The 26,183-nt window shown below is 33.8% G+C and overlaps 1 protein-coding gene across 1 annotated transcript in view; it reads left to right on the top strand.

The window, feature by feature from the left end:
* Positions 1 to 26,183, top strand: part of LOC105173775 (beta-glucosidase 13-like) — a 55,545-nt gene that overhangs the window by 1,474 nt on the left and 27,888 nt on the right. The gene's annotated exons all lie outside the window — the stretch shown is intronic.

Raw genomic sequence — 26,183 nt, 5'->3', positions numbered from 1 at the left:
AATACTTTAAAAACAAAATGTAACATTTTATAAGATATTTGAATTTATAAAATTTTATAAATAATTTTAATTAAATATCGACGGCACATTTATTCTTTTTTTACCTGTAAATAAGTTTAATCGATTCATCTTGCGTTTGAATTTTTTTCCCACTGCTTTGATTATTAATTGTTAGTGAAAATATGATGTGGCAGGAGGACGTGAAGTTGCTAAAGGATATCGGATTCGATGCTTTCAGAATGTCCATTTCTTGGTCACGAGTATTACCAAGTACGTAAAATCAAAGAGAAGATTTTAAAATCTTATAAGCCCATTTAGAAAATTAATTCAAGGAGTTCCTAAGATACCTTTTATAATTTAAAAATGAGCTTACGTAATTCATCCAAATATTTTAATTTTTTTAAGAAACAAATAAGATTTAAGACTAATAAATTAAAAAAATGTCCTACAATTAAGATATGGAAATTTTTTTTTTTTAAAAAAAAAGAAAAAATTAATCAAACCCCTCTCTTGATTTTATTTTTTATTCTTACATATATACTTAATATAATATACCCCGCAGGTGGGAAGTTAAGTGGGGGAGTGAACCAGGAAGGAATCGACTTTTACAACAATGTCATCAACGAGCTTCTTGCAAATGGTGACTAAATTCATATATCTTGTCTTCTTAAATTATTTGTCGAACTCCATGTTTTTAAGTTTTCTTGTTTTATTTGTCACTTGAAATAAATGGACAGGTATAACTCCATTTGTAACTATATTTCACTGGGATCTTCCCCAAGCCTTACAAGATGAATACTTGGGATTTCTAAGTCCTCACATTATGTAAGTCAAATTTACATATAATTACTATTAAAGTAATACATGCGTGAGAATAAAAGAAGAACTGAGTATTATATATTATGGTGGCAGTGATGATTATAAAGATTTTGCGGAGCTTTGCTTCAAGGAGTTTGGGGATCGTGTTAAGCATTGGGCGACACTTAATGAGCCGTATATATTCTCCAGTGGTGGCTATGATGGAGGCCTCACTGGCAACGCAGCCCCCGGGAGATGCTCCAACAGGGCTATCTGTGCGGAAGGGAATTCAGCAACTGAACCTTATATCGTCGGTCATAATTTACTTCTTTGCCACGCAACAGCTGTCAAACTATACAGGGAGAAATATCAGGTTAATTATTCTCGTTTCATGCACAGAACAATTTTGTGCATATACAAATGGTAATCGGATGATAAGAGTTAAAATGAGTCGAGTTAAATCAAAGGCATCATACAAGCACTATATTTAGTTCGTTTGTTGATAAAATCTTAGTTCTAGCAGTAAATTTGTCATAAGATTATACGTAAACAACAATTAAATAATGAAGTATATCAAATTCATATAAAATAAAAAAAATATCCATTTACATCAAGAAATTCAAACTCATGATGATCTCAACCGTGTAAACCTAATATACTTGATTCATTATTCTACGTACCCTGAATTTAAAGTTCTTGATTAATCTAAAGTTGCCAGTATTTATGTTGCAGGCAATTCAAAAGGGAGACATAGGAATTGTACTAATAACTCATTGGTTTGTACCATATTCAAGCAGCAGACTCGACGTTAGAGCAGCACGACGAGCTCTTGATTTTATGTATGGATGGTGAGTATATATACATATAAGTAAGTTTATAATGTCAAACTTTGAATTGTCAATTGTCAAAAATTGAAACCAAGTTTGGTAATTTCCAGCACTGAAAATTCTTTTTTTTTTTTTTTTTTTTGAATTTGTATTTATTCACCCAATAGTTTATGGGGATTATCCAACAACCATGAGATCCATTGTGAGAGATCGATTGCCAAAATTCACAAAGGAGGAGGAGACATTGGTCAAAGGATCCTTTGATTATGTGGGAATTAATTATTATACGGGGAATTTTGCAAAACACGTTGTCACTAGTGGAAATGTTAGCAGCTCAACGGATAATAGAGCCAGTCTTTCAAGTAAGTTTTGACATTAGTATAATTAAGAATAATAAAATAAATTATATTCAATTTACATAAATTGAAAAAAAATATTTATATGTTTGGTGAAACTCAAACCTATGACTTTGAACTTGTTTATTGAATTTCAGTCTTAATTATGGTTTAGTCGCACTTTGATATAATGATTCCTGCAAAACTTTGATGTTATGTTTTCTGAATTGTTTGACAGCTCAAGCCAATGGTGTACACATCGGCACACCTGTAAGTTGTCATCTAGAGTTCTTATAAGCCGTTTATAAATTATGTTGTCGGATTAATTTTTATAATATCTCAACCTCATAATTTCAGACTGCAGTGAGCTATTTCGATGATTATCCGAAAGGACTTCATGATCTTCTGGTCTACACCAAGGAGAGATACAACAATCCAACCATTTATATAACAGAAACTGGTAAATTAAAGCATTCTTGTACAGTGGTATTCTATATATTGATGAGGTACGAAATCGTATATTCGATCACATATCGTCCCCAATCTTCAAGAGGAGAACCTGTGGAACAGAAAACACGTTAACTAGTCAGGTCGTAGCCCGACGAAGGTGCTCCGACGCTCAAGTTAGAATGGGATTGGAGAAGAATCTTAGGCAGGAAAATCTAGGAATATTAAAGAATGAAAATTGCCTTCATCATCGGAATCTCCTTTTATTTATACAGTTAAAACCTTCAATATATTGCTTGCCACGTGTCAGGCGCATATGCCTTCTGAGCCCTCCAATCAAGCAATAGATTGTAGATAATATGCCAGGATCGCGCTGGTGGCTAAGAATCCGCGATCCGATCTGCTAACCCCGCCACTTAACTGATCATTACCATATATAGGATCTGGTTTGAATTTGGTAATGCCAGCTGTCGTTTATGGATGGCGCTAAGGGCATATCAGTCTTTTTGCAAATCAACGCTCATCATATATAATCAGAAGAAATGTGACTTTTTGTTAGGGTTAGTTACTATAACCACCTCTTAAAAAACTGAAAAATTACTATAATAAAAAATAAAAAATTATGGTAATATTGATTAACTACTGACTATGTAACAACTATTGACCACTGTTTTTGTAAGTGAAAAAAGAATATCAGTTGTAGTTAAATGGGTAAAATTTGTTTTAATCCCCAACATTTGATTTCAAACTTCAAAATCTTTCATATCCTTTCAAATCACTTCAAGTTTTTACCTTTGGTAGGTAATTTTCATATTTACCTTATAAAATATTTTCTCTTTTGCAAAGAAAATAATTTTAGACTTTTAGTCCCTCACTTTTTATTTTTAATTTGCAATTTGGTCCCTCACAATAAATTTTAAAACATATAACTACTATAATTAGAAAAATATATCATTCGTCAATTATCTAGATATAAGTTGATCGATGATGTATAAATCTGCTTATTATGAATTCAATGAAATTAAAATTTTCAAATAAAAGAGCACTTGAATAATTAAGTTAGAAAAAAAAAGTTTAAATAAAAAAATATAGCAAAAGTTTTCAAAAAAATTCTGAAATTAGAACATAAGTAACAAAATAAGTATGTTAGTCAAAATGTTGAAGAATGGGTTATAATTTCAAAAAATTTTAAATAACAAAATATAGCAAAAGTTTTGAAATGTTGATGACTAAAGTAAGTTGACCTATCTAAAATTTATAATATAAATGTTGATTAATTGTGATTAAAATATAATTTTTTTGTACTGATTTTATTTAATTGTGATTGATAATATTAATTTATCATAATTGTTAAGCTATAGTCATTTAATGTATAAAAAGAAAATTCCGTGTTGGAGGATGTTTGATTTAATTTCTTTTATACTAATTCTAGGTATGACCGATGGTAATAACGTTACTGAAGTTGCTATTAATGACAATGGAAGGATTAACTTCTACAATGGTCATATTCGGGCGACTCACCGAGCCATCGAGTAAGTTTAATTTTTAATTAATTAATTGTTTTTATTTATTTGGAAAAGTAACAAACTCACAAAAGTAAAAAACAAATCATCTGTTGGAACTATATCTATACTGTTAATTAATTAAATTGGTGTATTAATAAATTGTTTAAATTAGATAGATCGAATATTGATGTATTTCTAAATTCAGATAATCACAACAAAATAATTAAATAAAGATATTGTAAGTAAAAAAATAATAAATATTGTCAATTTGTATATGTTAAAAGTTTAAGCACACACATTGGATGTGCCGCCAACGATACTTGCTCTTTGATGAGTCAAGGTCAAGCCAATATATTTTTGTTCGAAAGCTTGTAAGCCGGCTCAAGATTTTTTTTTCTATTTTTTATTTTTAAGTACTTTTATATATTTAACTACGTATATAATAGTTTGTCAAGTTAATAAATAAAATATTTATAATATATTAGAATTATATTCAAGCAATATCTCATATTTTAATTTTATAGCTTCATAAAAGTATGGTATTTCAATATGTTTCTAAAACTAAGCATAATCAATAATTTAACATGTTTTTATTATTTTTGTCTAAATTATTATTTAATATATAATACATTTGAATTTTATTGTTATATTTTAATATTAATTTATAGTTTCTAACAATTGAAAATATTTTATATATTTATTTGTGAGTACATATTTGTACCAAGATTATGTAATTACTTGGATAATTTTATATATATTTTTTATACGTTTACTGATTATGTTACCACTAAACTAATATTATATATATAATAAAAATAATATGAAGTTGTATATTCCTGACATTAGATTGACATATGCTTTGTAATTAATAATTAATATTATAAATTATTAGTTATTGATTTTTTAAAATTATTTAATAGTTGAAGAAAATTAAGAATATATTTTTATTAGATGCAAAGTAATTTGCGCTTATCAATCTAAAATAATTAATAAATTTTCGCGGAGCTTGAGTTTACCACCGCTATTCGAAATCATAGGAGTTGATATTAAACATAATTGTGTGTAAAACTCTCTAATTTGTCATTAAAATCAATCTATGTATATTATCATTACAATTTCTTAAAAAATTCATCAAGGTCAAAAATTAACTACTAGAAATAAAAATAAATTATGTGTGTAATTGATACTGATAATTTTAGATTTATTGTTGGCAGAGAAGGTGTAAATGTGAAAGGTTTCTTTGCATGGTCGTTTTTGGACAACTTTGAATGGGTATCAGGTTACACTCAACGATATGGAATTACCTATATTGATTACATGGATGGACTTACAAGAATTCCCAAAAAGTCCGCTACTTGGTTCAAGAATTTCTTGAATGCAATAAGATCAGAGTTTAGTTGCTATCGATCAACTAGTAACTTTTAGGGAATGTTTAGTTTGTGTGTGTATATTTTCCAATATCGTAAATGTTTGATTTGTGTTATATTAGATTATCTATTGTATTGTCAAATAATTGGTCGGAATGTATTTGACATCAGAATTATAATAGTAAAAGACAATGTTAATCCCTTTTTTATTTGTCTGTGAGAAATATGACGGAGAATGTGAGTGATAAATTGAAAAAGTAAATTTAATTAATAAGTTTATTTTTATTAGAATAAATTATAACAAATGATTGGTTATGATGTACGATATGAGAAACTCGTGATAAATGGATGATGGTTGATAGCTACCAGTTATCATCCAACCATGTGTGATAAACCAAATAGGTGTCTAGCATTGATGTAGTATTTTATTTAAATGATGTGTCTAGTCAATAACCTTTTCCAAGCATCTTTTTCGATTGGATATGTCTAGTCAATGGTACATTTCCAACTTCTATAAATAGTCACTCCCATTTCATTTCATTTAGTCAACTTGAAAAGCATTTTAGAGCATTTCAAAGTATTTTTTGTTTTGTCATTTTTCAAAATTTGTAGCGCTGCTACTTTGAGATTGTAAGTTTGGAGATAAATTACCATCACAGTTAGCACTTGATGGAGCAATAATTATCTTAAAGATAGGAGGTCTAACTCTTTCTCGACTTCCTAATACACAACTACCGCATATCCTTCAATTTTTCACAAGTTTAAGACAATCATTTATTGTTATGTATTATGGGTACTAAGTATGTTGCTGCTACTAATCCGGTAACTATAGTTGTCTAAACACTTGTTGCACACCCTATTGCTACCAAAAGGAAAGGTTGGAGAAATTCTCTAGCAATGACTTTAGGAGATGCCAATTTACTTTACTACGTTGAAGCTAGCTAAGTTCTGAGGGGGAAATTAATTTCCGAAAGAGGATTGAATTTAATGTATGGGGACATGGGGGATTTCTATGGAAAAACTACATCCTCACGACTTGAGTGATGTGTTATACAATGTATATACCTTAGCTAAGACTGCAAAAGCTCTTTGGGGATTCTTAGAGAAAAGAGAAAGAAAATGGACATTAAGTCATAATTTTTAAATGATGATATAGATTAAGAGATCTACACAGAATAACCTAAAGGGTTTGTTGTCCTACCCAAAAAAGAAGGTCAGTAGACTGATCAAGTCGTGTCGGGGATTAAACAAGCTCCTAAACAATGCCATTAAAAATTTAACAAAATAATGTAGTCAAATAACTTCAAGGTCAAAAAGTGTAATAAATGTGTCTATGATTGAAACCGATGAAGAATAGTCGGAGGTGGTAGATGAAGGTGGAGGGAGCTACTCTAACCTTTACAAGCAGTATTCAGCAATTGATGAGATACTAAGGTTATAAGTCCACTTAATTGATCTAATGAATGTAACATTAACGTATTAATCTAACAAGTAAAGATTTTCCTAAGTTGAGGTTTTTCATGAATTAATATGATATACTCTTCCAAGTTATACCAAATCTATTATTACCAAAAAATTAGTGGATTCCTTCTTTCTACGGCTCCTGATAATAATGCATTAAGATCTGTGAAATTTATATAACTAGATCAATCATTCATATGTATGCCTTCATATCATTAATTCACATAATGAATTACCCTATTCACTATGCAGAATCCCCTTCTAACTCATCAGCCTAATCGAAAAGATGATCAACTTCTCAAATTATAATAATAAGCATAATAATTCATGGAATATAAAAATAAAGTCGTAGATTAGTCTAAAAAAAGTATTCAAGATAGAAAAGTTTTAGAAAAAAAAAGTAAATTAGTTCATAGTAACTAAATCTAAAACAAAGAAGGAAAATTAAGAAAAGTTCATGAACTAGAAAATCGGGCTTGAGCTGTCACTCTAGTGCCGGATTGACTGCTCCATGTGTCTGCTTGTTTTTCTCCCTTGCCCGGACATGTATTCCATGTTTTTTTCTTCGAAACTTGGCCAAATCGTCAACGTGTTTTCTGTACTTTTATCTTAAGAAATTCGACAAATCCCATGCTTCCCTTGACTTCTCTCTTTTGTACTAGTTCCTAATCCTGTTAGTAGAGGAAAAGAATCCCCATATAATCAATTTCTTTTTCTTTCCTTCCTAAGCCTTTTTCAACCAAAATTCTAAGAATAAATACAAGAAAAAAAAATGTTGGGCCACATAAAATTAACAACAGAGAATAGGTTGGAGAATCCTCATTTTTCACCCCATTGCATATTTGATTACCCGTAGTCACGGGTTAGACAGTTTAATTACCCGTCGTGTCCACAGTTTATCAGAAATGCGCTAGACAAAGAGCACACATCTGATAAGCCGTGGTCATAGCTTATCAAATATTCCCTGGACAGAGAATGGCCATTTGATAACATGGCGTATCTCATGTTTGCTCTGGCTTCAAAACAACATGTCAGAACCATATATCCAATATTTTCCCACTTGGTCCACCTATTCAATAATCAAAGTTCCATCTCAAAGGGGTCAAATAAGAAATAAATGAGTAGTATCTTCCAAGTATTACAATGCACTATATTTCTAACCCACACGATAACACAACTTAAATAAATAAGCTATATGCTTATTTAGGATCCCAAAACGATATTGTTTTCTCAAATTTAAATTTGCACACTAAAGTGAGAAAATACAACAACTGAATATGAGTTTCATTAAACATAACAATTGTATTAGTTAAAGGATCAACTATCATCAACTTAGTACTAATGTGTTCAATGACCATTTTTTGTTCTTTAACACGTTCCCTTATGGCTAAATACCTAATGCTGATATGTTTACTTCAATTTCCACCCTTGTTTTAGCCGTAAAGACAACTAAATTATCATAATACATCATTAATGGTTTAGAAATTGAATCATTATTCTCAACCCAGATATGAAAATCTTTAAACACAGACTGTGTGAAGTTGCCTTAAGGCAAGATACGCACTTAGATTCCATAGTGAAAGTAGCAATCAAAGTCTGTTTTGCACTCCTCCACAACACAGCTCCATTGGCAATCAACACAACTAGCAAAGTCCGAATTAGAGTGCCCAACAACTTCCAAATTCTCAGTTTGCCTATACATAAGCATGTAGTTCTTTGTCCTTTAAGATATCTCATGCCTTTCTTTGCAACCTTCCAGTGATCCAAACCCGAATTACTCTAATATCTTTTCCAACATCCCCATGGCAAATGCAATGTTAGGCCATGTACAGACTTGAGCATACATAAGGTTTCCAATAGCAGAAGCATATGGGATATCCTTTATCTGTTTCCGTTCGAGGTCATTCCTTGAACATTGTTTCAAATGTAACTTGTCACCCTTCACAACGGGAGATACACTAGGTAAACAATCTTTCATCTGAAATCTTTTTATGACCTTAGTCATGTAGTTTTTCTTAGAAAATCTCAAAATACATCGAGATCTATCTCTATGAACCTTGATGCCAATAACATATGATAACCTTGATGCCAATAACATATGATACCTCACTGATGTCGTTCATTTCAAAATTCTTAGAAAGAAATTATTTCACTTCACAGTAAAATACCATCTACATAAAGTACAAGAAAAACAAGTTTTGCTCCAACTAACCATCTGGTATATAGATTTTGATCTATGATATTCTCTACAAATCCAAATGAAAAGATAACATCACAAAATTTTAAGTACTACTGATGGGATGCTTGTTTTAGAACATATATAAATTTCTTAAGCTTACATACCAAGTGCTCACTGTTATTAAACAAGAATCCTTCAGGTTGCTTCTTATAAACCTCTTCCTCTAGTCAGCATTTAGAGATGCTATTTTCATGTCCATTTGATGAAAATCCATATCAAAATAGGCAATAAATGCCATGATAGTACGGAGTGAATCTTTTTTGGATATAGGAGAAAAGGTTTCCATGTAATCGATTCCTTCCCTTTAAATGAATCCCTTAGCTACAAGTTTTATTTATATGTTTTGATGTTGCCTAATGAGTCTTTCTTTGTTTTAAAAAACCCACTTACACCCTATGGCTTTTAAACCATCAGGCAACTCGACAAGATCCCAGACTTCATTAAATGCCATGGAATTCATCTCCTCTTTCATAGCATCATACCACAAGTTGGATTCCCTACTTTTTATGGCTTCAGAAAACGTTTCAGGGTCATTTTCGGCTCCAATATTTAACTTAGATTCCTATAGATATACCATATAATCACCAGAAATTGCTAATCTCTTTGTCCGAGTAGATAACTTAATGTTGCATCAAAATTCTTTGGAAGAGTTTTTCGATCATCTGGTTGTACTACATTTTGCGGTATATAGTACAATTGGATCTAGTGGTTCATGATCATCAACTTGTGAAGCGGTTTAGATTTGTTGTTCAACACGCATTTGAACCGTAAGAGTGTTGTGAACTACAACGGTCAATCCATTACTTGAAGTGGAAGGTTGAGATTCTAAATGATCAAATTAGATTTTTCACTCAATTCATGATAACTCCCACTAATCAATAAAATCTATATCTCTTAGTCCTTTTGGTATATCCATGAAATACCCACTAATGGTCCTTGAGTCTAACTTTTTTTCTTGGGGATTATAAACTTTCAGCACAGATGGACATCCCCAAATGTGTACATGCCTCAAACTCCGTTTCTAATCTTTAAATAGCTCAAATGGTGTTTTAGAGACAACCTTGGTTGGAACTTGATTTAATATGTACACAACCGTTTTGAGAGCTTCAGTTCTAAAGAACTTAGGAAGTTTGGAGCTAGTCATCATGCTCTGCACCATGTCCCATAATGTTCAGTTTCTTCTTTCGGCTACACCATTTTGATCTGGAGCATGGTGTATTGTGCAACAATACTCTACCAAAAAAAACTTTGCAAAAGAACCAGGTGCTTGTCCACCTTTAGTATATCTACCAAAATACTCACCATTTCTATATGACCTCACAGCTTTAATGTGTTTGTCACATTGTTTCTCTACTTCTGCTTCAGAAACCTTAAAAGCATTTAGTGCTTCAGCCTTATGTTAAAAAAATAGATACACATGTAATGTGGGTAGTCATCAATAAAAGTAACAAAGTATTTTCAACCATATGAATTATTGCAGTCCACACAAGTGTCAAAATCTATAAAATCTAGAGCGTTAAGTACTCCATTTACTAAGTTTTTAATCCTCTCTATGGAGATGTGTCCCAATCTCCAGCGCCACAAAACAGAGGAATCTTCATTCATAACACATCTTTAATACCAACATTATCATCAACATGCAATGTATAAAGTATATAACATTGCAAATTAATACAAACGAAACACTTGGAATCCTTCTAAATTTCACCATAAAAAGGTAATTTTATCTTCCCCTTTTCCTTTGAATTGATCCTTATTCTTTCCTTGTCTAGCCTTATGCACACTTTCCCTAGCCTCCATAGACAATCTCTCTTCCTCTTGCACACACATGGTCATAAGTTTATTGCTTGATCATTTATCTTTATTTGTGTTGTAAGAAATTCTGTAAGGAGCAGATTGATGTGGCAAGGTATTCAAAATCTAGTGCACAAAAAAATATTCAGATATATCAACTTCAAAAGATTTTAATTGAGGAACAATTTCCCTCATTTGCATAATATGCAGATGCGCACCATTTAAACCGGTGAGTTTTTTAGAATTAAATCTCAAGGCGTTGGCAAATGAAATTAATGAAAATGCATATCACAAGACATTAAACTACCTGAATCAATTTGACTAAAAAACTTATAACAATTATATGTACAATAAATCTCATTATACAAATTTTGGAAGCACAATAAATACATTATATTTTCAATCGCAAAATTATACATATAAGTTTTAATTCCCAAAATATCAACATCAATCTCAAATCAAGGTAGAGATAAAGCATGCTCTGATACCAAATGTAAGCATAAACATATGATGTAGGAAACAAGATGGTCAAAACATAAATCCATATAAACAATAATATACCAACATAATTGTTGACATCTAGCATATACATAGTAATTACATCATATACATGTTAGATCTTTAAGTACGGAAGCAAAATAATTTAGGATACTTTCCTTCAATCATTGATTCAAATAGAAATCTATATAGAAAATCGAAGTGTTGCAGAATTGATGTTGGATTCTTCTGAAATTTGGTGCAATCAAACAGATGGTGTGTCTTCTCTACGATTGCAGGATTTCAGGGGACCCAAGGCTCAAATCATGACCATCGAAGACCTAATGTTTTTTACCTACATTTGTCCATAAAAAAATGTATCATTTATACGTAATTGGCGTTTACCAGAATTTGTATAAGTTGGATAGTGGACCACATCAGCAAAACTGTCAGACAGAGATAAACCGTGGCCATGTCTTATCTCATGTCTACTCTGACTTTAAAACAATATGTCAAAATCATATGTACAACAAGAACAAGCATCATATCTACAAAAAAAGTTAACAAAAAATAAATCATATAATTTCTCTTAATTAAATATTCAATTATGTTATTCTAGTGACATATCACAATGCTGGAATATATTCAATTTCACATTAAACTGGTTGACAAAGTAATGCACAAGAACAATCGTACAAAAAAGCACGCGCGCCAACTACGAGAACTATATATTTTATCTGCTTTAAAAATTAAAACTCTTTAATAAAGAAATTAAAAAAAAAAAAAAAGCAATTGGGATTGCACAAAAAATACACGTGTCAGCAATGACAACCATCGTTTATGTACTTGAGATAACTATTATTCATTTCAGCAATGTCAAAAAGTATTCGAGACAATCTTGAGAAGTCTTGTTATATATTTATAACTATTTATGTATAACTAGCAATCTTCACACGTAGCTAATTATGTTAATTGAAATTAATCATAATTGAATTTACACTTCCTATTTATACATAGTTTACTACAGTGAAAATTTTCATTGTTGGGATAATGCCTAAAAATTTCTTTCATTCGTAGATTGACTGACCTTTGATAGAGAGTTTTCACCACTTACATCGTATGTTGAGATAAGTGTTGTATCGCATATAATTTTGTAATTAGTATTAAAAATTAATTTCATACATAACAAATGAAAAGAGAGATCATCGATGCTCCTGATATATCCACTTTTTTGTTTCATTACTTAATGTTTTTTATTGAAAATATTTTATTTTTTTAGTATATTAATTATTCAATATTTACGATGATTATCGAAAATTTTCTTATTTGATATAATTTTTTAATTTCTAAATCTTTCAATTATTTTTGACTAAACTTCAACTGCATAACAAATAAAGAGGGAGAAGATCACATGTTCTCGTACATTTAATTTTATCTTATATAAATTGTTCTCTAGATTTTTCTTATTGTTAATAAGTTTTTAATATTTTTTATCGACTAAATTGATAATCTTTTTATAATTTTTAAAACTTTTTCATCCATTCTATTCGATTTTTTTTATAAGTTTTTAATTTTTTAAAAAAAATAAAAAAAATACAGTACGGGCAAAATTGACAATTTCATACCCTCATCCAAAGATAACATAATTTATCAAACATTAGGAAATATTTGTAATTTTTCAAACAACGAGAAAATATTCATAATTATGACAAACGTTAGGAGAGGTCATTGTAATTTATCCTATAATTATTCACTACATTAGACATGTCGCAAAGACGAAAATGACGTCTATAACATTAGTGTTTGTAACATTAGTCTATAACAACTGATAGCAATGTGCTATGAAAAAAATATGACAAAAAAGCGCACCAACAAGAAGCAAATTGAACTGATACAGGCAACGAAAGACCATTCCAACAACTTACATACGGCAATCCGAATATATATATTAAATGATAATAAGTTTTATTACCGCAAATAACTTTTTAAAATATAATAGGAGACGACTTTGATAAGATGATTTCCCCTATTAAAATTATTATCCTGACAAAATAGCAATTTTTTTTATCACTTATTAGACATACTTAACGATAAATTTAATTATTTTTACTTAATATTCTATCACTAATATTTATTTATTTTTTTAAATAATGAGTTGGATCTGCGGAGTATAGTTTGACATAGCATCAGCACAAAGCAATGCTGATATTTTTCTCTCTATATATATGTTGTCGGACATGATTATAACTCGAAATTTTGTTTAATTTTTCCATTAATTTCAAATTATTGTTTTCTTAATATTTTTACTACACTAATAAAAGAAAGTAAGGATGATAATTTTTTTCAAATTATTAAGAAGTTACAATAAAGAATAATTTCAATGTCAAAATATTAAGGATGATAATTTTAAAATTATCAACAGAGATATATTTTAATTAATGACAATAATTTATATCTTACGCAATATAATTATTAGTGATAGATTATATATTAAGTAGTCACCGCAAAAATTAGTGACACAACTTAGCAGGACAAAATAAATAGAATCACAAATATATTGTCACTACCCGTGATTAGAAATAAGCTTTTGAGCGACAAATATATTATCACAAAAAACTATGATCACTAAAATTTTTTGAATTTAATCACAATAAATTTTTTTCACAACTACTTTTTTTATATCAAATTTTTTGAATTAGTGACAACGGAACTATCACTTAAATGTAGAAATCTTATCACTAAATAATTCCAAGTTGTCTCTCTTTTTCGTGAAAAGAAATAAATTATCACTAAAAATTTTTATGTTTAGTGACAACAAGTCATTTGCCACTTCTTTATAACCTGGGAATTTTCGAGCAAGCAAGGCAGAAGCTTCTATGAATTGTCGACAATTCACAAGCTTATTTTCCATTTGAGTTGAAATATGAGCAAAAACATGATAACAGAAACCCAACACAAACACGTTGTGGGGTGAAGCGCGTTTGGGATTGTAATAGGGTCACCCTTACATACTGCATGTTACTGTCGTTCATCTTGAACAGAAGTCCACCTAGAAAACTTCGTCAACACTGTAAGTTTATAAGTTCGTGCTGAAATAGTTGAGCTGAGAAAATAGAGAGAAGCTCAGAGGATCGAGCGCTTGGATTAATCCTGGTGTAATTTCTCTGCGCCAAGCTTAACAGAAACAGAAACAGGAAAACTGAGGAGAAGAACTCACCAGAAATTGCGCTATCCGTCTTTGTGACAACCGAATCATATTTATACATCTCAAGTGAGTTCCTTCTCCCCGTAATTGTTAATGCATTGTTGCTCTAGCGCGATTTATTTTTGCTCCTACCTTATTACGTTTTTTCTTATGTTTAGTTTTCTGGTTTCAATTTCCCTCCCTTTGAAAACGTCCTTGTCCTTAAGGATTGAAGTTGGGAAACCGAGCCTACAGATCATACAAATTCTCCCACAATCTCTCTTCAGATGGCACATTGTACCACTTGACAAGGACTTGAGTCCTAGACCTATTATTCCACTTGACTAAACGACGATCAAGCATAGCTTCCGATTCCAAATGACATGCCCGTGATAAGTGTTGTCGGTAAATATAGCGCACACGACAATCAGTCTGTTTTCTTTTTAAGTAGTGAAACATGAAAGACGGGGTGAATTCTTGTCCCCTTCAGCAGCTCCAACTTATTGACTACAGCTCCAACTCGCTGCAACACCTTAAAAGGCTTGAAGAACCTTGGTGTAAGCTTATGAATGTTGTGTAATTTCAAGGATGTCTGTTTGTAAGGTTGGAACTTCACAAAAACCAAGTCTCGCATTGTAAATTCCCTCTCACTTCGCTTCTTATCTTCTTGGACCTTCATTCTATGGTGAGCATTGTTAAGATGTTCCTTAAGTATCTTACAGTGGCTTCGTTATGTTGTAAGCTTCTGTTAACAACCTCCGAGAGAAACCCAAAGTCTTGTATGGTATCGGTGTTGGTGGGGGCTACTCGTAAATGGACTCATAGGAGTAGTCCAAATAGAAGAATGAAATGAGGTGTTGTACCACCAATCCACAAGCGACAACTAGTATGCCCATTCCCTAGGTCGATTTCCTGTCATGCAACGCAAGTAGCATTCAAGGCATTTATTAATAACCTCGGTTTGACCATTCCTTTGTGGGTGGTAAGTTGTGGATGGCTTGAGTTTGAACCTTTGCAACTAAAAATACTCTTGCCAAAATCTGCTCATAAATACCGGATCTTTATCACTGGCAATTGACTTCGGCATCCCACTTAACTTGAAAATGTTTTCCGTGAATAGCTTAGCAACCATAACCTCCAAAAATGGGTGTTTGAGAGCTAAGAAATGAGCATATTTGCTCAACTTATCGACGACCACCAAGATTGTGTCCTTTCCTACTAAGGTGGGCAATCCTTGTACAAAATCCTGAAGAATAGTGTGGTACGACTTGGGAACGTGCTAGCGGAAGCGGCAAAGCGAAAACATGTAATAATAAAAATTAAATGCAAAAGTAAACGAATCCAAGGGTTGTACCCTTGGAGTTTTCGGACGTTCGATGTACTAAAATAAAACGCAAAAATGGGGCTGATGTATGAACCATAAAACCAAAATTAAGATAGTGAAAAATAATACATTCATTTTTTACGATTTCTTGAAATGCTCTTCACTTGAGGCTTCTGCGTAGCAGCCCTCTAATTCGTCCATACCACACTAGAGTCGGGATCTCTATGTCTTCTTTGTTAGAAGAGAATGAGATAAGAAAATTGCACTTAAGTACACAAGAGAGGGGGCGGCCGAGAGGTAGGAAGAGAGGAGGGAAGTTTTTTTTGTGTTGTGTGATTCTGATTATAATTATTTACCGAATAATTTTATTTCATATATATACCTTGTTTGATAATTAAGAATGTTTATAAATATATTCTATTATCTACAAGACATATTTCTCTTTATTTCAAATAAAGAGATCCCCAAAAATGGTTGGAATTGCACTTTCCAGAAATACAATTTGCTAGCCATTTATTTCTTTCCATGAAATTTTTTATGGGCTCAAAATTAGTGGGTTGGCCGATTTTTTCCTTTAAAAAATATAAGCCAAATGAATTTTTATTTAAATCTAATTTAATAAAAATCCACTTATTGAGCCCAACTTGTATTTAATCTAATTAAATACACAAGCCCAGATTATCCTCATTATTTAATAAGATCCAACTTATTTAATTATAAGGACAAGGCCAATATAAATTAATGCTATTAATTTATTTCTGGGCCCTTTTCCATCTAATGGATCTCTCTCTCTGTAAGTAATCTAATTACTTGTGGAATTAATTCAAAATTAATTTCTTGTTTCCTTTCTAGTGATTTGTGTGTAACTCTTCATGTTCACCTTTCAGCTATACTTAGGCTAGTGTCTAACACTATTATTAATTAAATCCCATTTAATTAATAAATCTTCATCAACACTTAATCAAGAAAGCTCGTCATCATAGGTTACAATTTTCCTGGCTTTGAAAACGTCCTTGTCCTTAAGGACTGAAGTAGGGAAACGGAGCCTACAGATCATACAAATTCTCCCACAATGTCTCTTCAGATGGCACATTGTACCACTTGACAAGGATTAAGTCATAGGCCTACTGTTCCACTAGACTAAACGGCGATCAAACACAACTTTCGGTTCCAAATGACATGCCCATGATAAGTGTTGTGGGTAAATATAGCGCGCACGATAATGAGTCTGTTTTCTTTTTAAGTAGTGAAACATGAAACACAGGGTGAATTCTTGTCCCCTTCGGCAGCTCCAGCTTGTCGGCTATAGCTCCAACTCGCTGCAACACCTTAAGCAGCCCGAACAACCTTAGTGTGAGCTTATGAATGTTGTGTAATTTCAAGGATGTCTGTTTGTTAGGTCGGAGCTTCACAAAAACCAAGCCTCCCACTGCAAATTCCCTCTCATTTCGCTTCTTATCTGCTTGAACCTTCATTCTATGCTGAGCATTGTTAAGATGTTCCTTGAGTATCCTGACAGTGGGTTTCCTATGTTGTAAGCTTCTGTTAACAGCATCCAGAGAGGAACTTGAAGTCTTGTATGGTATCGGTGTTAGTGGGGGCTACTCGTAAACGTCCTCATAGGAGTAGTCCGAGTAGAAAAATGAAATGAGGTGTTGTACCACCATTCCGCAAGCGGCAACCAATGTGCCCATTCCCTAGGTCGATTTCTTGTCATGCAACAAGTAGTATTCAAGGCATTTATTAATAACCTCGGTTTGACCATCCCTTTTGCGGGTGGTAAGCTGTGGATAGCTTGAGTTTGACCCTTTGCAACTGAAAATACGCTTGCCAACATCTGCTCATAAATATCGAATCTCTATCACTGATAATTGACTTCGGCATCCCACTTAACTTGAAAATGTTCTCCGTGAATAGCTTAGCAACCACAATAGCCGAAAATGGGTGTTTGAGAGCTAAGAACTGAGCATATTTACTCAACTTATCGACTACCACCAAGATCGTGTCCTTTCCTACCAAGGTGGGCAATCCTTCTACAAAATCCTCAAGGATCGCGTGGTACAGCTTGGGAACGCGCTAGCGGAAGTAGTAAAGCAAAAATGTATAATAACAAAAATTAAATGCAAAATTAAATGAATTCAAAGGGTGTGCCCTTAGAGTTCTCGGGTGTTCGATGTACTAAAATAAAACGCAAATATGGGGCTGATGTATGAACCAGAAAATCAAAATTAAGAGGGTGAAAAACAATACATTCGTTTTTCACGATTTCTTGAAATGCTCTTCACTTGAGGCTCCTACGTGCAGCCCTCTAATTCGTCCACACCACACTAGAGTCAGAATCTCTACATCTTCTTTGCTAGAAGAGAACATAGAAGAAAATCGCACGTAAGTGCACTAGAGAGGGGGCGGCCGAAAGGTAGGAAGAGATGAGGGAAGGTTTGTTTGTGTTGTGTGATTATGATTATAATTATTTCTCAAATAATTATATTTCATATATATATATACCTTGGTTGATAATTAATAATATTTCTAAATACTTTCTATTATTTACAAGGCATATTTCTCTTTATTCCAAATAAATAGATCCCAGAAAATTGCACTTTCCAGAAATACAATTTGCTAGCCATTTATTTTCTTCCATGAAATTTTCGATGGGCTCAAAATTAGTGGGTTGGCCTATTTTTACCTTTAAAAAATACAAGTCCAATGATTTTTTTTATTTAAATCTAATTTAATAAAAATCCACTTAATTGAGCCCAACTTGTATTTAATCTAATTAAATATACAAGCCCAGATTATCTTTATTATTTAATAAGATCCAACTTATTAAATTATAAGGAAAAGTCTAATATAAATTAATATTATTAATTTATTCTTGGGCCCTTTCCATCTAATGGATCTCTCTTTGTAAGTAATCCAATTACTTGTGAAATTAATTTCAAATTAATTCCTTGTTCCTTTCTGGTGAGTTGTGTTTGACTCTTTAGGTTCACCTTTCAGCTAGACTTAGGCTTGTATCTAATACTATTATTAACTAAATTTTATTTAATTAATAAATCTTAATTAACCCTTAATCAAGAAAGCCCGTTACCATGGGCTGCAATTTCCCTTGCTCTGAAAACGTCCTTGTCCTCAAGGACTGAAGTTAGGAAACCGAGCCTATAGATCATACAAATTCTCCCACAAACTCTCGTTAGATGGCGCATTGTAACACTTGACAAGGACTTGAGTCATAGGCCTATTGTTCCTCTTAACTAAGCAATGATGTAGCACAACTTCTGGTTCCAAATGACATACCCATGATAAGTGTAGTGGATTAATATGGCACGCACGACAATAAGCTAGTTTCTTTTTCAAGCTGTGAAACATGAAAGACAGAGTGAATTCTTGTCCCCTCCGGTAGCTCCAGCTTCTAGGCTAAGCTCCAACTTGCTCCAACAACTTAAAGGGCCCGAAGAACCTCTGTGCAAGCTTTTGAATGTTGTGTAATTTCAAGGTTGTCTGTTTGTAAGGTCCCTGCTTCAAAAAAACCAAGTCTCCCACTGCAAATTCCCTTTCACTTTTATTCGTATCTGCTTCAACCTTCATTCTGTGCTGAGCATTGTTACGATGTTCCTTGTGTATCCTAATGGTGGCTTTCCTATGTTGTAAGCTTTTGTTAACCTTTAGAGAGGAACAAAAGTCTCATATGGTATCGGTGTTGGTGGGGGCTACTCGTAAACTGCCTCATATGGAGTAATCCGAATAGAAGAATGAAATTAGGTATTGTACCACCATTCTGCAAGCGGTAACCAGTATGCCCATTACCTAGGTTGATCTCCTGTCATGCAACACAAGTAGCATTCAATTCATTTATTAGTACCCTCGGTTTGAATATCTATTTGCGGGTGATAAGCTCTGGATGGATTGAGTTTGACCCTTTGTAACTGAAAAATACTGTTGCCAAAATCTGCTCAAAATATCGAATCTTTATCACTAACAATTGACTTCGACATTCCACTTAACTTGAAAATGTTCTCCATGAATAGCTTAGAAACCACAATTGCCGAAAATAGGTGTTTGAGAGCTAAGAAGTGAGCATATTTGCTCAACTTATTGACCACAATCAAGATCGTGTTCTTTCCTACCGAGGTGAGCAATCTTTCTATCTTCCCATATTCTATTTGGGACCTACAGCGGCTGCAATAGTCTTGGTGGCAATACATTTTCATGTTTGTTGTTTTGGCAAACAATGGAATTCTTGATAAACCCATGCACATCTTGTTTCAGACACTTCCAATATGCTACACTTTTGATTCTATGGAGGGTATTCTCCATACCTACTCTCTTAGTGAACTACCATGGAATAATTGCAAAATACTTCACCCTACCATCAGTTTCCCTTTGCAAGTTGAAATGCCCCCCTTCCACGAATAATGTGGTTTGCTATCAGGATTTCAACTCGTAAGTTGTATCAATCCATGAATTTTCCCGTCATCAGCCCAATTCTCCTTGATCGTGTCTAGTAGCCTAATGTCAATAGAGGTCATACTATTAAGAGAAATGATTCTTTCATTACCTAGATGTTGAATTGAGGAAAGACCATAGCAACTACGTTTTCTTGACCTATTTTGTAACAAATATGTAGTCGCATACCATCAATTTTGAGATCTACCTTTGTTGGCTTGGGGTGGATATCTTCTGCTCCATGAGATGCTTAAGACTTTGGTTGTCCGTTTTTAAGAAAAAATGTCTCCCTATGAGGTAAGGTCTCTATTCCAACACCGTTGTGACCGTAGAAAACATCTCCTTATCATATACTAACATTCCAAGTTGCTTATCACTCAGTGTTTTGCTCATATACGAGATAGGCCTCCCTAGTTGCAGCAAGACAACTCCTATTCTAGAACATGATGCATCTATCTCCACTGTAAATTCTTTAGAAAAGTTTGGAAGAACGAGAACGTGGGCATGACTTATTGCTTTTTTCAATTGTGCAAAGGTATCAGAAGTAACTTCAATCCACACAAACTTATCCTTCTCCAAGAATTATGACAAAAGTCGTGCTAACTGTCTGTATTCTGTTATGAACCTTTGATAATATTCGGTGAGGCCAGGGAATCCTCTCAGCTCTTTTGACATCTGTAGTGGCCACCAATCAAGCATAGCTTACATCTTCAACTGATCAAATACAATTCCATCTTCTATGATAACATAACCCAAATATTCCACTTGACGTTTGCCGACGGTGTCTTTCCGAGATTCGCAGATTGGTCCGATTTCCATGGCCTAACCGAGATTGGGCAAATCACATTGATTGGGCAGCACGAAAATGGAGGGGCAAGCATATTGTCAACCTTGCTTATAGAGCATTGCTTGCTTCTTGTGTTTATCATTTTTGGGGGGAGAGGAACCTGAGGCGATTCGAGCATGAAGAAAGAACAGCGACCACTTTGGCTTTCTTGATTGTTAACGATGTTAAGCAGAAGATTCTTAGCATTAATTTAGCTTGTTCAGTTAGCACATGTGCCTTATACAGACTATGGCGTATCCCGTGGTCTGTAACGGGAGAAACCAACTGATAAACACTGTGTTGTACTACTATTCTTCAGTTAATGAAAATTACATTTACCCAAAAAAAAAATGTTCAGTTAGCACATGTGCCTTATACAGACTATACTATGGCGTGTGGTCTGTAACGGGAGAAACCAACTGATAAACACTGTGTTGTACTACTATTCTTCAGTTAATGAAAATTACATTTACCCAAAAAAAAAAAAAAAAAGTTTTCCGAAGGGATTTCAGGCCACTAAGGAGATGGAGCAATCCCGCCAGGCTCACCATGGGATCCTTCTTTCTATTTAATTACCTTGGTTTTTTTCTAGCTGTTTTGTTACCTTTTCCTATTTCTTAGTTCTTAGTTTTGGTTTGTTGTCTTGGAACTGCTTTTTTCCTTCTACTCTTGGAGTGGAGTTATATGTTATGCTCTTCCGTTTCGCTAAAAAAAAAGTATTTTTTTTTAATAAATGGGAACAAAATAATCTTTCATCAATTAAGTTTGTGGGAGTAAGTCCCTCTATCCTTTGGGTGTAGTCACTTCTTTATGTAAAACTTTTTTTAGTAGAACGACGAACAAATCACCACTTCCACTGCCAATAAGAGGAATGAAAGTGGCCTACTTGAGAATGGCTCCTTGCCTTTGCTTAGCTTGGTTCTAATAGCTTAGTTGTTAGTTAAAAGACTCTGTACGGGGTTCTTTTTGTAAAGTTATAAACGGAAGACGACTCTGGCTTCAAATGTTAGAGCCCACTCCTGAGGGTTCTTTATTTAAGTCTGTTGTGGTGCCGAGTTGCGCCAATTCCCTCGCTTGGAGGAGTGAATGCCATTCGGAAGGCGCATCTACGACTTCATACCAAATTTTTCATAGAAGGGCTCAATCCTAGACTTTTGATTAAATGAAGCCAAGGGGAGAACTGCGCAACTTGCTCATAGTGCAGATCCCACTTGTATATTGTATTGGGTGCTTTTTCTTTGCATTCTGCCTTCTTTTGTCTCCTAACTCATAAAAAGGGTACGGGAAGCTAAGGTTTGGTTGAGCTAAAATGAAAGTACCAAGGTGTGTTTGGTGATATCGTATAGTTGATCACGACTGCATTTAGGAATGATCTTTTCCTCTTTCTATCATAAGAGAAGAAAGAAAGTAGTATAGAACGACCTCTATTAGAAGCAAGTACGTGGACACCCCTGCCCTAAGAAGAACGATGCAGAAGTAACTTTTTTTTAAACACTATCCAATTTAGTTTTTGTTTATTTTTCACTTTTTTTACAAAAACTACCCATTTTTTATTCTGCTGCAACTTTCAATTTTTTCTACAAAAATCATTTCTGTAAAAGTAGAATTTTCAGTAAACATTCCCATTATCCCATAAATTAAGATTGTAAGACATGGTTCAATATTGATATCGAGCTCTAATCATACAAACCAAACGTATGATTAAATATGATAAACAATCTTATCATGCTTAATCAAACAAACTACACGGGCTTATACTTTATTCTTGAAAAATTAGAATTAAGTCCTATAAATGTATGAGGATGACAATTTTAGTCTTGTACGAATTTATTTTGGCAATATTGTTCTGTAATTTTAAAAGATTGAACCTTTAGGACAATTACATGGCCGGAATGTGCTTAAACGGTCGAAAAAGTGCATACAATGAAACTGGTCACGTGCACTTCAATTATCGGCCAACTTTATTGTTAATGTGCGAAATTCTTAATATTAAAAAACAAAATTGTCAAAACAAATATTTGTACATATTAAAACTACCACCCTGTATTTATTGGACAAAAGTGATAATTCTTCCATGTATTTAATCAGATACGATTTATATCGACAACAAAATAAAAACAACTCATATATTGCGAATGAATTAAATAAACAATAATTCGCAATATCAATGATCTAACAATAAATGATTATTTGAAGTTGAGCTCCACAACATCATCATATTATTTTTAATTAATAAAGATAATAAAATAATAATAAAATGTATTTATTAAAAATACTTAATAATATTTATTTATTAAAATATTTAATAAATCATCAAATAAAAATTTAAAATTTTAAAGCAATAATTAATAATTATTGAGTATTAATTAAATTGTATATATTACTTCAACTAATAAATAGTAATTGATTTGAAAAAAAGGAATTGGCCGGAGTCAGCGTTTAAAATGATGACTCATATCGAAATATTATGAAAGGAAAAACAAACACCTAAGGTAACAACTAATAATAAAAGTGTCGTGTTTAACCCATTTTGAGTTGCGTATAATGTTTTAGATAATATTGTACTAAATCAGCCCTTCAGATAAAAAAAAAAAAAAAAAGAAAATTCATGGTGATTGTGTATGATTACAGGGAGCTAAATAAACACACCGTGAAGGATAAATTTCCTAATTTTGGTAATAGAAGAACTTTTGGATGAACTACACACTGCCAAGTATTTTTCCATGCTGGACTTGAGATTGGAGTATCATCAAATCCATATGCAGGAACAAGATATATTTAAAGCAACATTTAGAACATATCACGAGCACTAGAGTTCTTAGTCATGCCATTCGGTCTCACTAACGCACCTTCAACCTTTTAAGCATTCATGAATAAGGTCCTCCAACTTTATTTGAGGAAATTCATATTGGTGTTTTTAGATGATATTTTGTCTATATCCGTAACTGGGATGATCATTTGGTACAACTGAGACACACACTTGAGTTGTTACAAATAAATCAACTTCTAGTCAAGAGGAGCAAATGTTGAAAGGCAATAAGATAGAATTGGCCTCTTCATCTGTCAGCAAATGTCGTGCCCATGATCTAAGGAACCTAATATCCACCATGTCCCGACATCTCTCTCCTCCTAGCAGGTTATGGTAGAAGGAGACAAATTCATTAATCACCGCCTCTTGCTCCCTGTGGGTAACTCCATGTTCATCGTTAATTTGCAAGATTCTCCTCGCTATCCTTCGTTGCGCAATCTTGCGGAAGAATACTCTGGAACATTGGTCACCCCCCTTCATCCACTCCATTTTAGCTCTCTGACAAAGCATGATTTCCTCGAGCTTCGCCGCTTTTGCCAAGACCATTCGACAGCAGTGCTCCAGGAGTAGGAACAAATCCTCCTGTCTGTTCGAGCTAACTAGGATTTGTGCTGCTTCAAGAAAACCCTTAGCCAACTGCACATTGTGCGATAAATCTCCCTTATTCCTTCTCTGTTCTCGAAAAACTGGTTTCAATGCTTTTAATTTCCGAGTCACCGCGTACATCGGTACTCCAACATAAGGTAAGATAATTGTCAAACCGGAACATACCTCCCAACTGTTGTTGTCTGTCTCCATACAGGACCATCGGTGAGTGATCCGAGGTACGCGGTGTAAGGCTCGAGTAAGATGAAGCGGCGAAGCGAGCGTTCCATGTGTCATTAATAAGTATCCTATCCAGCCGTTTCCATAGATTCCGGGGGCCTACACTGCAATTGTGCCATGTGTACCATTCCCCCTGCATGGGTAAAGGAAGCAATCCTGCGTTCTGGATGCAATTATTAAATTCCTCCATTGCCAGCCTTATGTCTCCAGAAGCTCCGCAGACCTCACTAAGATCCCGAACAGCATTGAAGTCACCCCCAACTAACCACGGGGTATCCACACATTGGATGGATAATGTAGTGATATAGTCCCAGAGTTCTCGTCTGTCCGCTAACTCATTGGCCCCATAAATGATGGTAACGTGAACGAATTCCTGAAGTGCTCGAATAGTGAGGTGACAGTGTATAAATTGTGTGCCCAGCTCCACCACATCAACATTAATAACATTATCATCCCATGCAATCCAGATACGATTACCCGTCGTCACATAATCCACAAACCATTTCCATTGCAGTAATAAAAAAGACTGAATCTGAGGAGCATTATTCAAACGAACCCGAGTTTCAAGGAGACCAAGAAAATGTAACCTGAACTCAGCAACAAGATCTTTCACTTCTAGCTGATGGTCCCTCTTGTTCAGGCCATGCACATTCCAAATTGCCATATTCAACATGGATCACCGTGTTTGGGGCTGCTTAGATTAGGACCCCCAATAGCTTCATTCACATCATCAAGTATCTGTAAGACATCAAAAGTATTAGAAATAACCTATGCCTTACCCTTGTCCTCGCGTTTCTTGTCTCCACGTCGAGCGGGAGGCGCATGCGTGTCCAATGTTGGTGGCTCGCTCTCTTCGAACTGCATAAAGGAAGAAGTCCGAGGTGTTTCGGGTTGTAGAACATTTGACTTTTTAGTAACGTTCTCCTCCCTCCTAAGTACCCGCGGCCCCGCTGCTTTGGGTACATAGATAGTCACCGGTGGTTTGGTGGGTTTAGCCGGTTTCATCAACAAACAATCTTTGATAGAGTGGCCTAAGCTCATGCAACTCTTGCACTTCGGTGGAACCCATTCATATTCGACATCAACTTTGCATGGAGTTTCCCCTCGTCCCTCGTCTGGGGTCATGATAATGATATGCTTTGGTAATGTCGAGGTGATGTCTAGCATGACGCATACACGAGCGAAGTCCAGTCTCATACATGCTCTCGTTATGGCATCCGGATACAACGGTTTTCCGACTCCACTCGCTACTGTACTCAATCCTTCCGTGGTCCACAACTCCATTGGAAGGTGTCTAAGTTTGATCCACACGGGGACTTGTGTATGTTTCAGCTTTCGCATTGCCATTCCTGGTTCCCATTTCTGAAGGACAATCGGTTGCCCCTGAAAAAACCACGGTCCGCCTTCAATTACTTCTTCCATATCTATGACTGATTTGAACTGGAAGAAGAAGAAACCATTTGCCGTAGCAGTGACGTCACGCAACACCGGCCATATTGACGTGGCAAATTCTTTCAGA

This window comes from Sesamum indicum, linkage group LG11 (genome assembly GCF_000512975.1).
Source record: "Sesamum indicum cultivar Zhongzhi No. 13 linkage group LG11, S_indicum_v1.0, whole genome shotgun sequence".
In the NCBI taxonomy this organism is placed as follows: Eukaryota; Viridiplantae; Streptophyta; class Magnoliopsida; order Lamiales; family Pedaliaceae; genus Sesamum; species Sesamum indicum.
The sequence above is the reverse complement of the archived record's forward strand: the minus strand, read 5'-3'. Positions and strand labels throughout refer to the sequence as shown.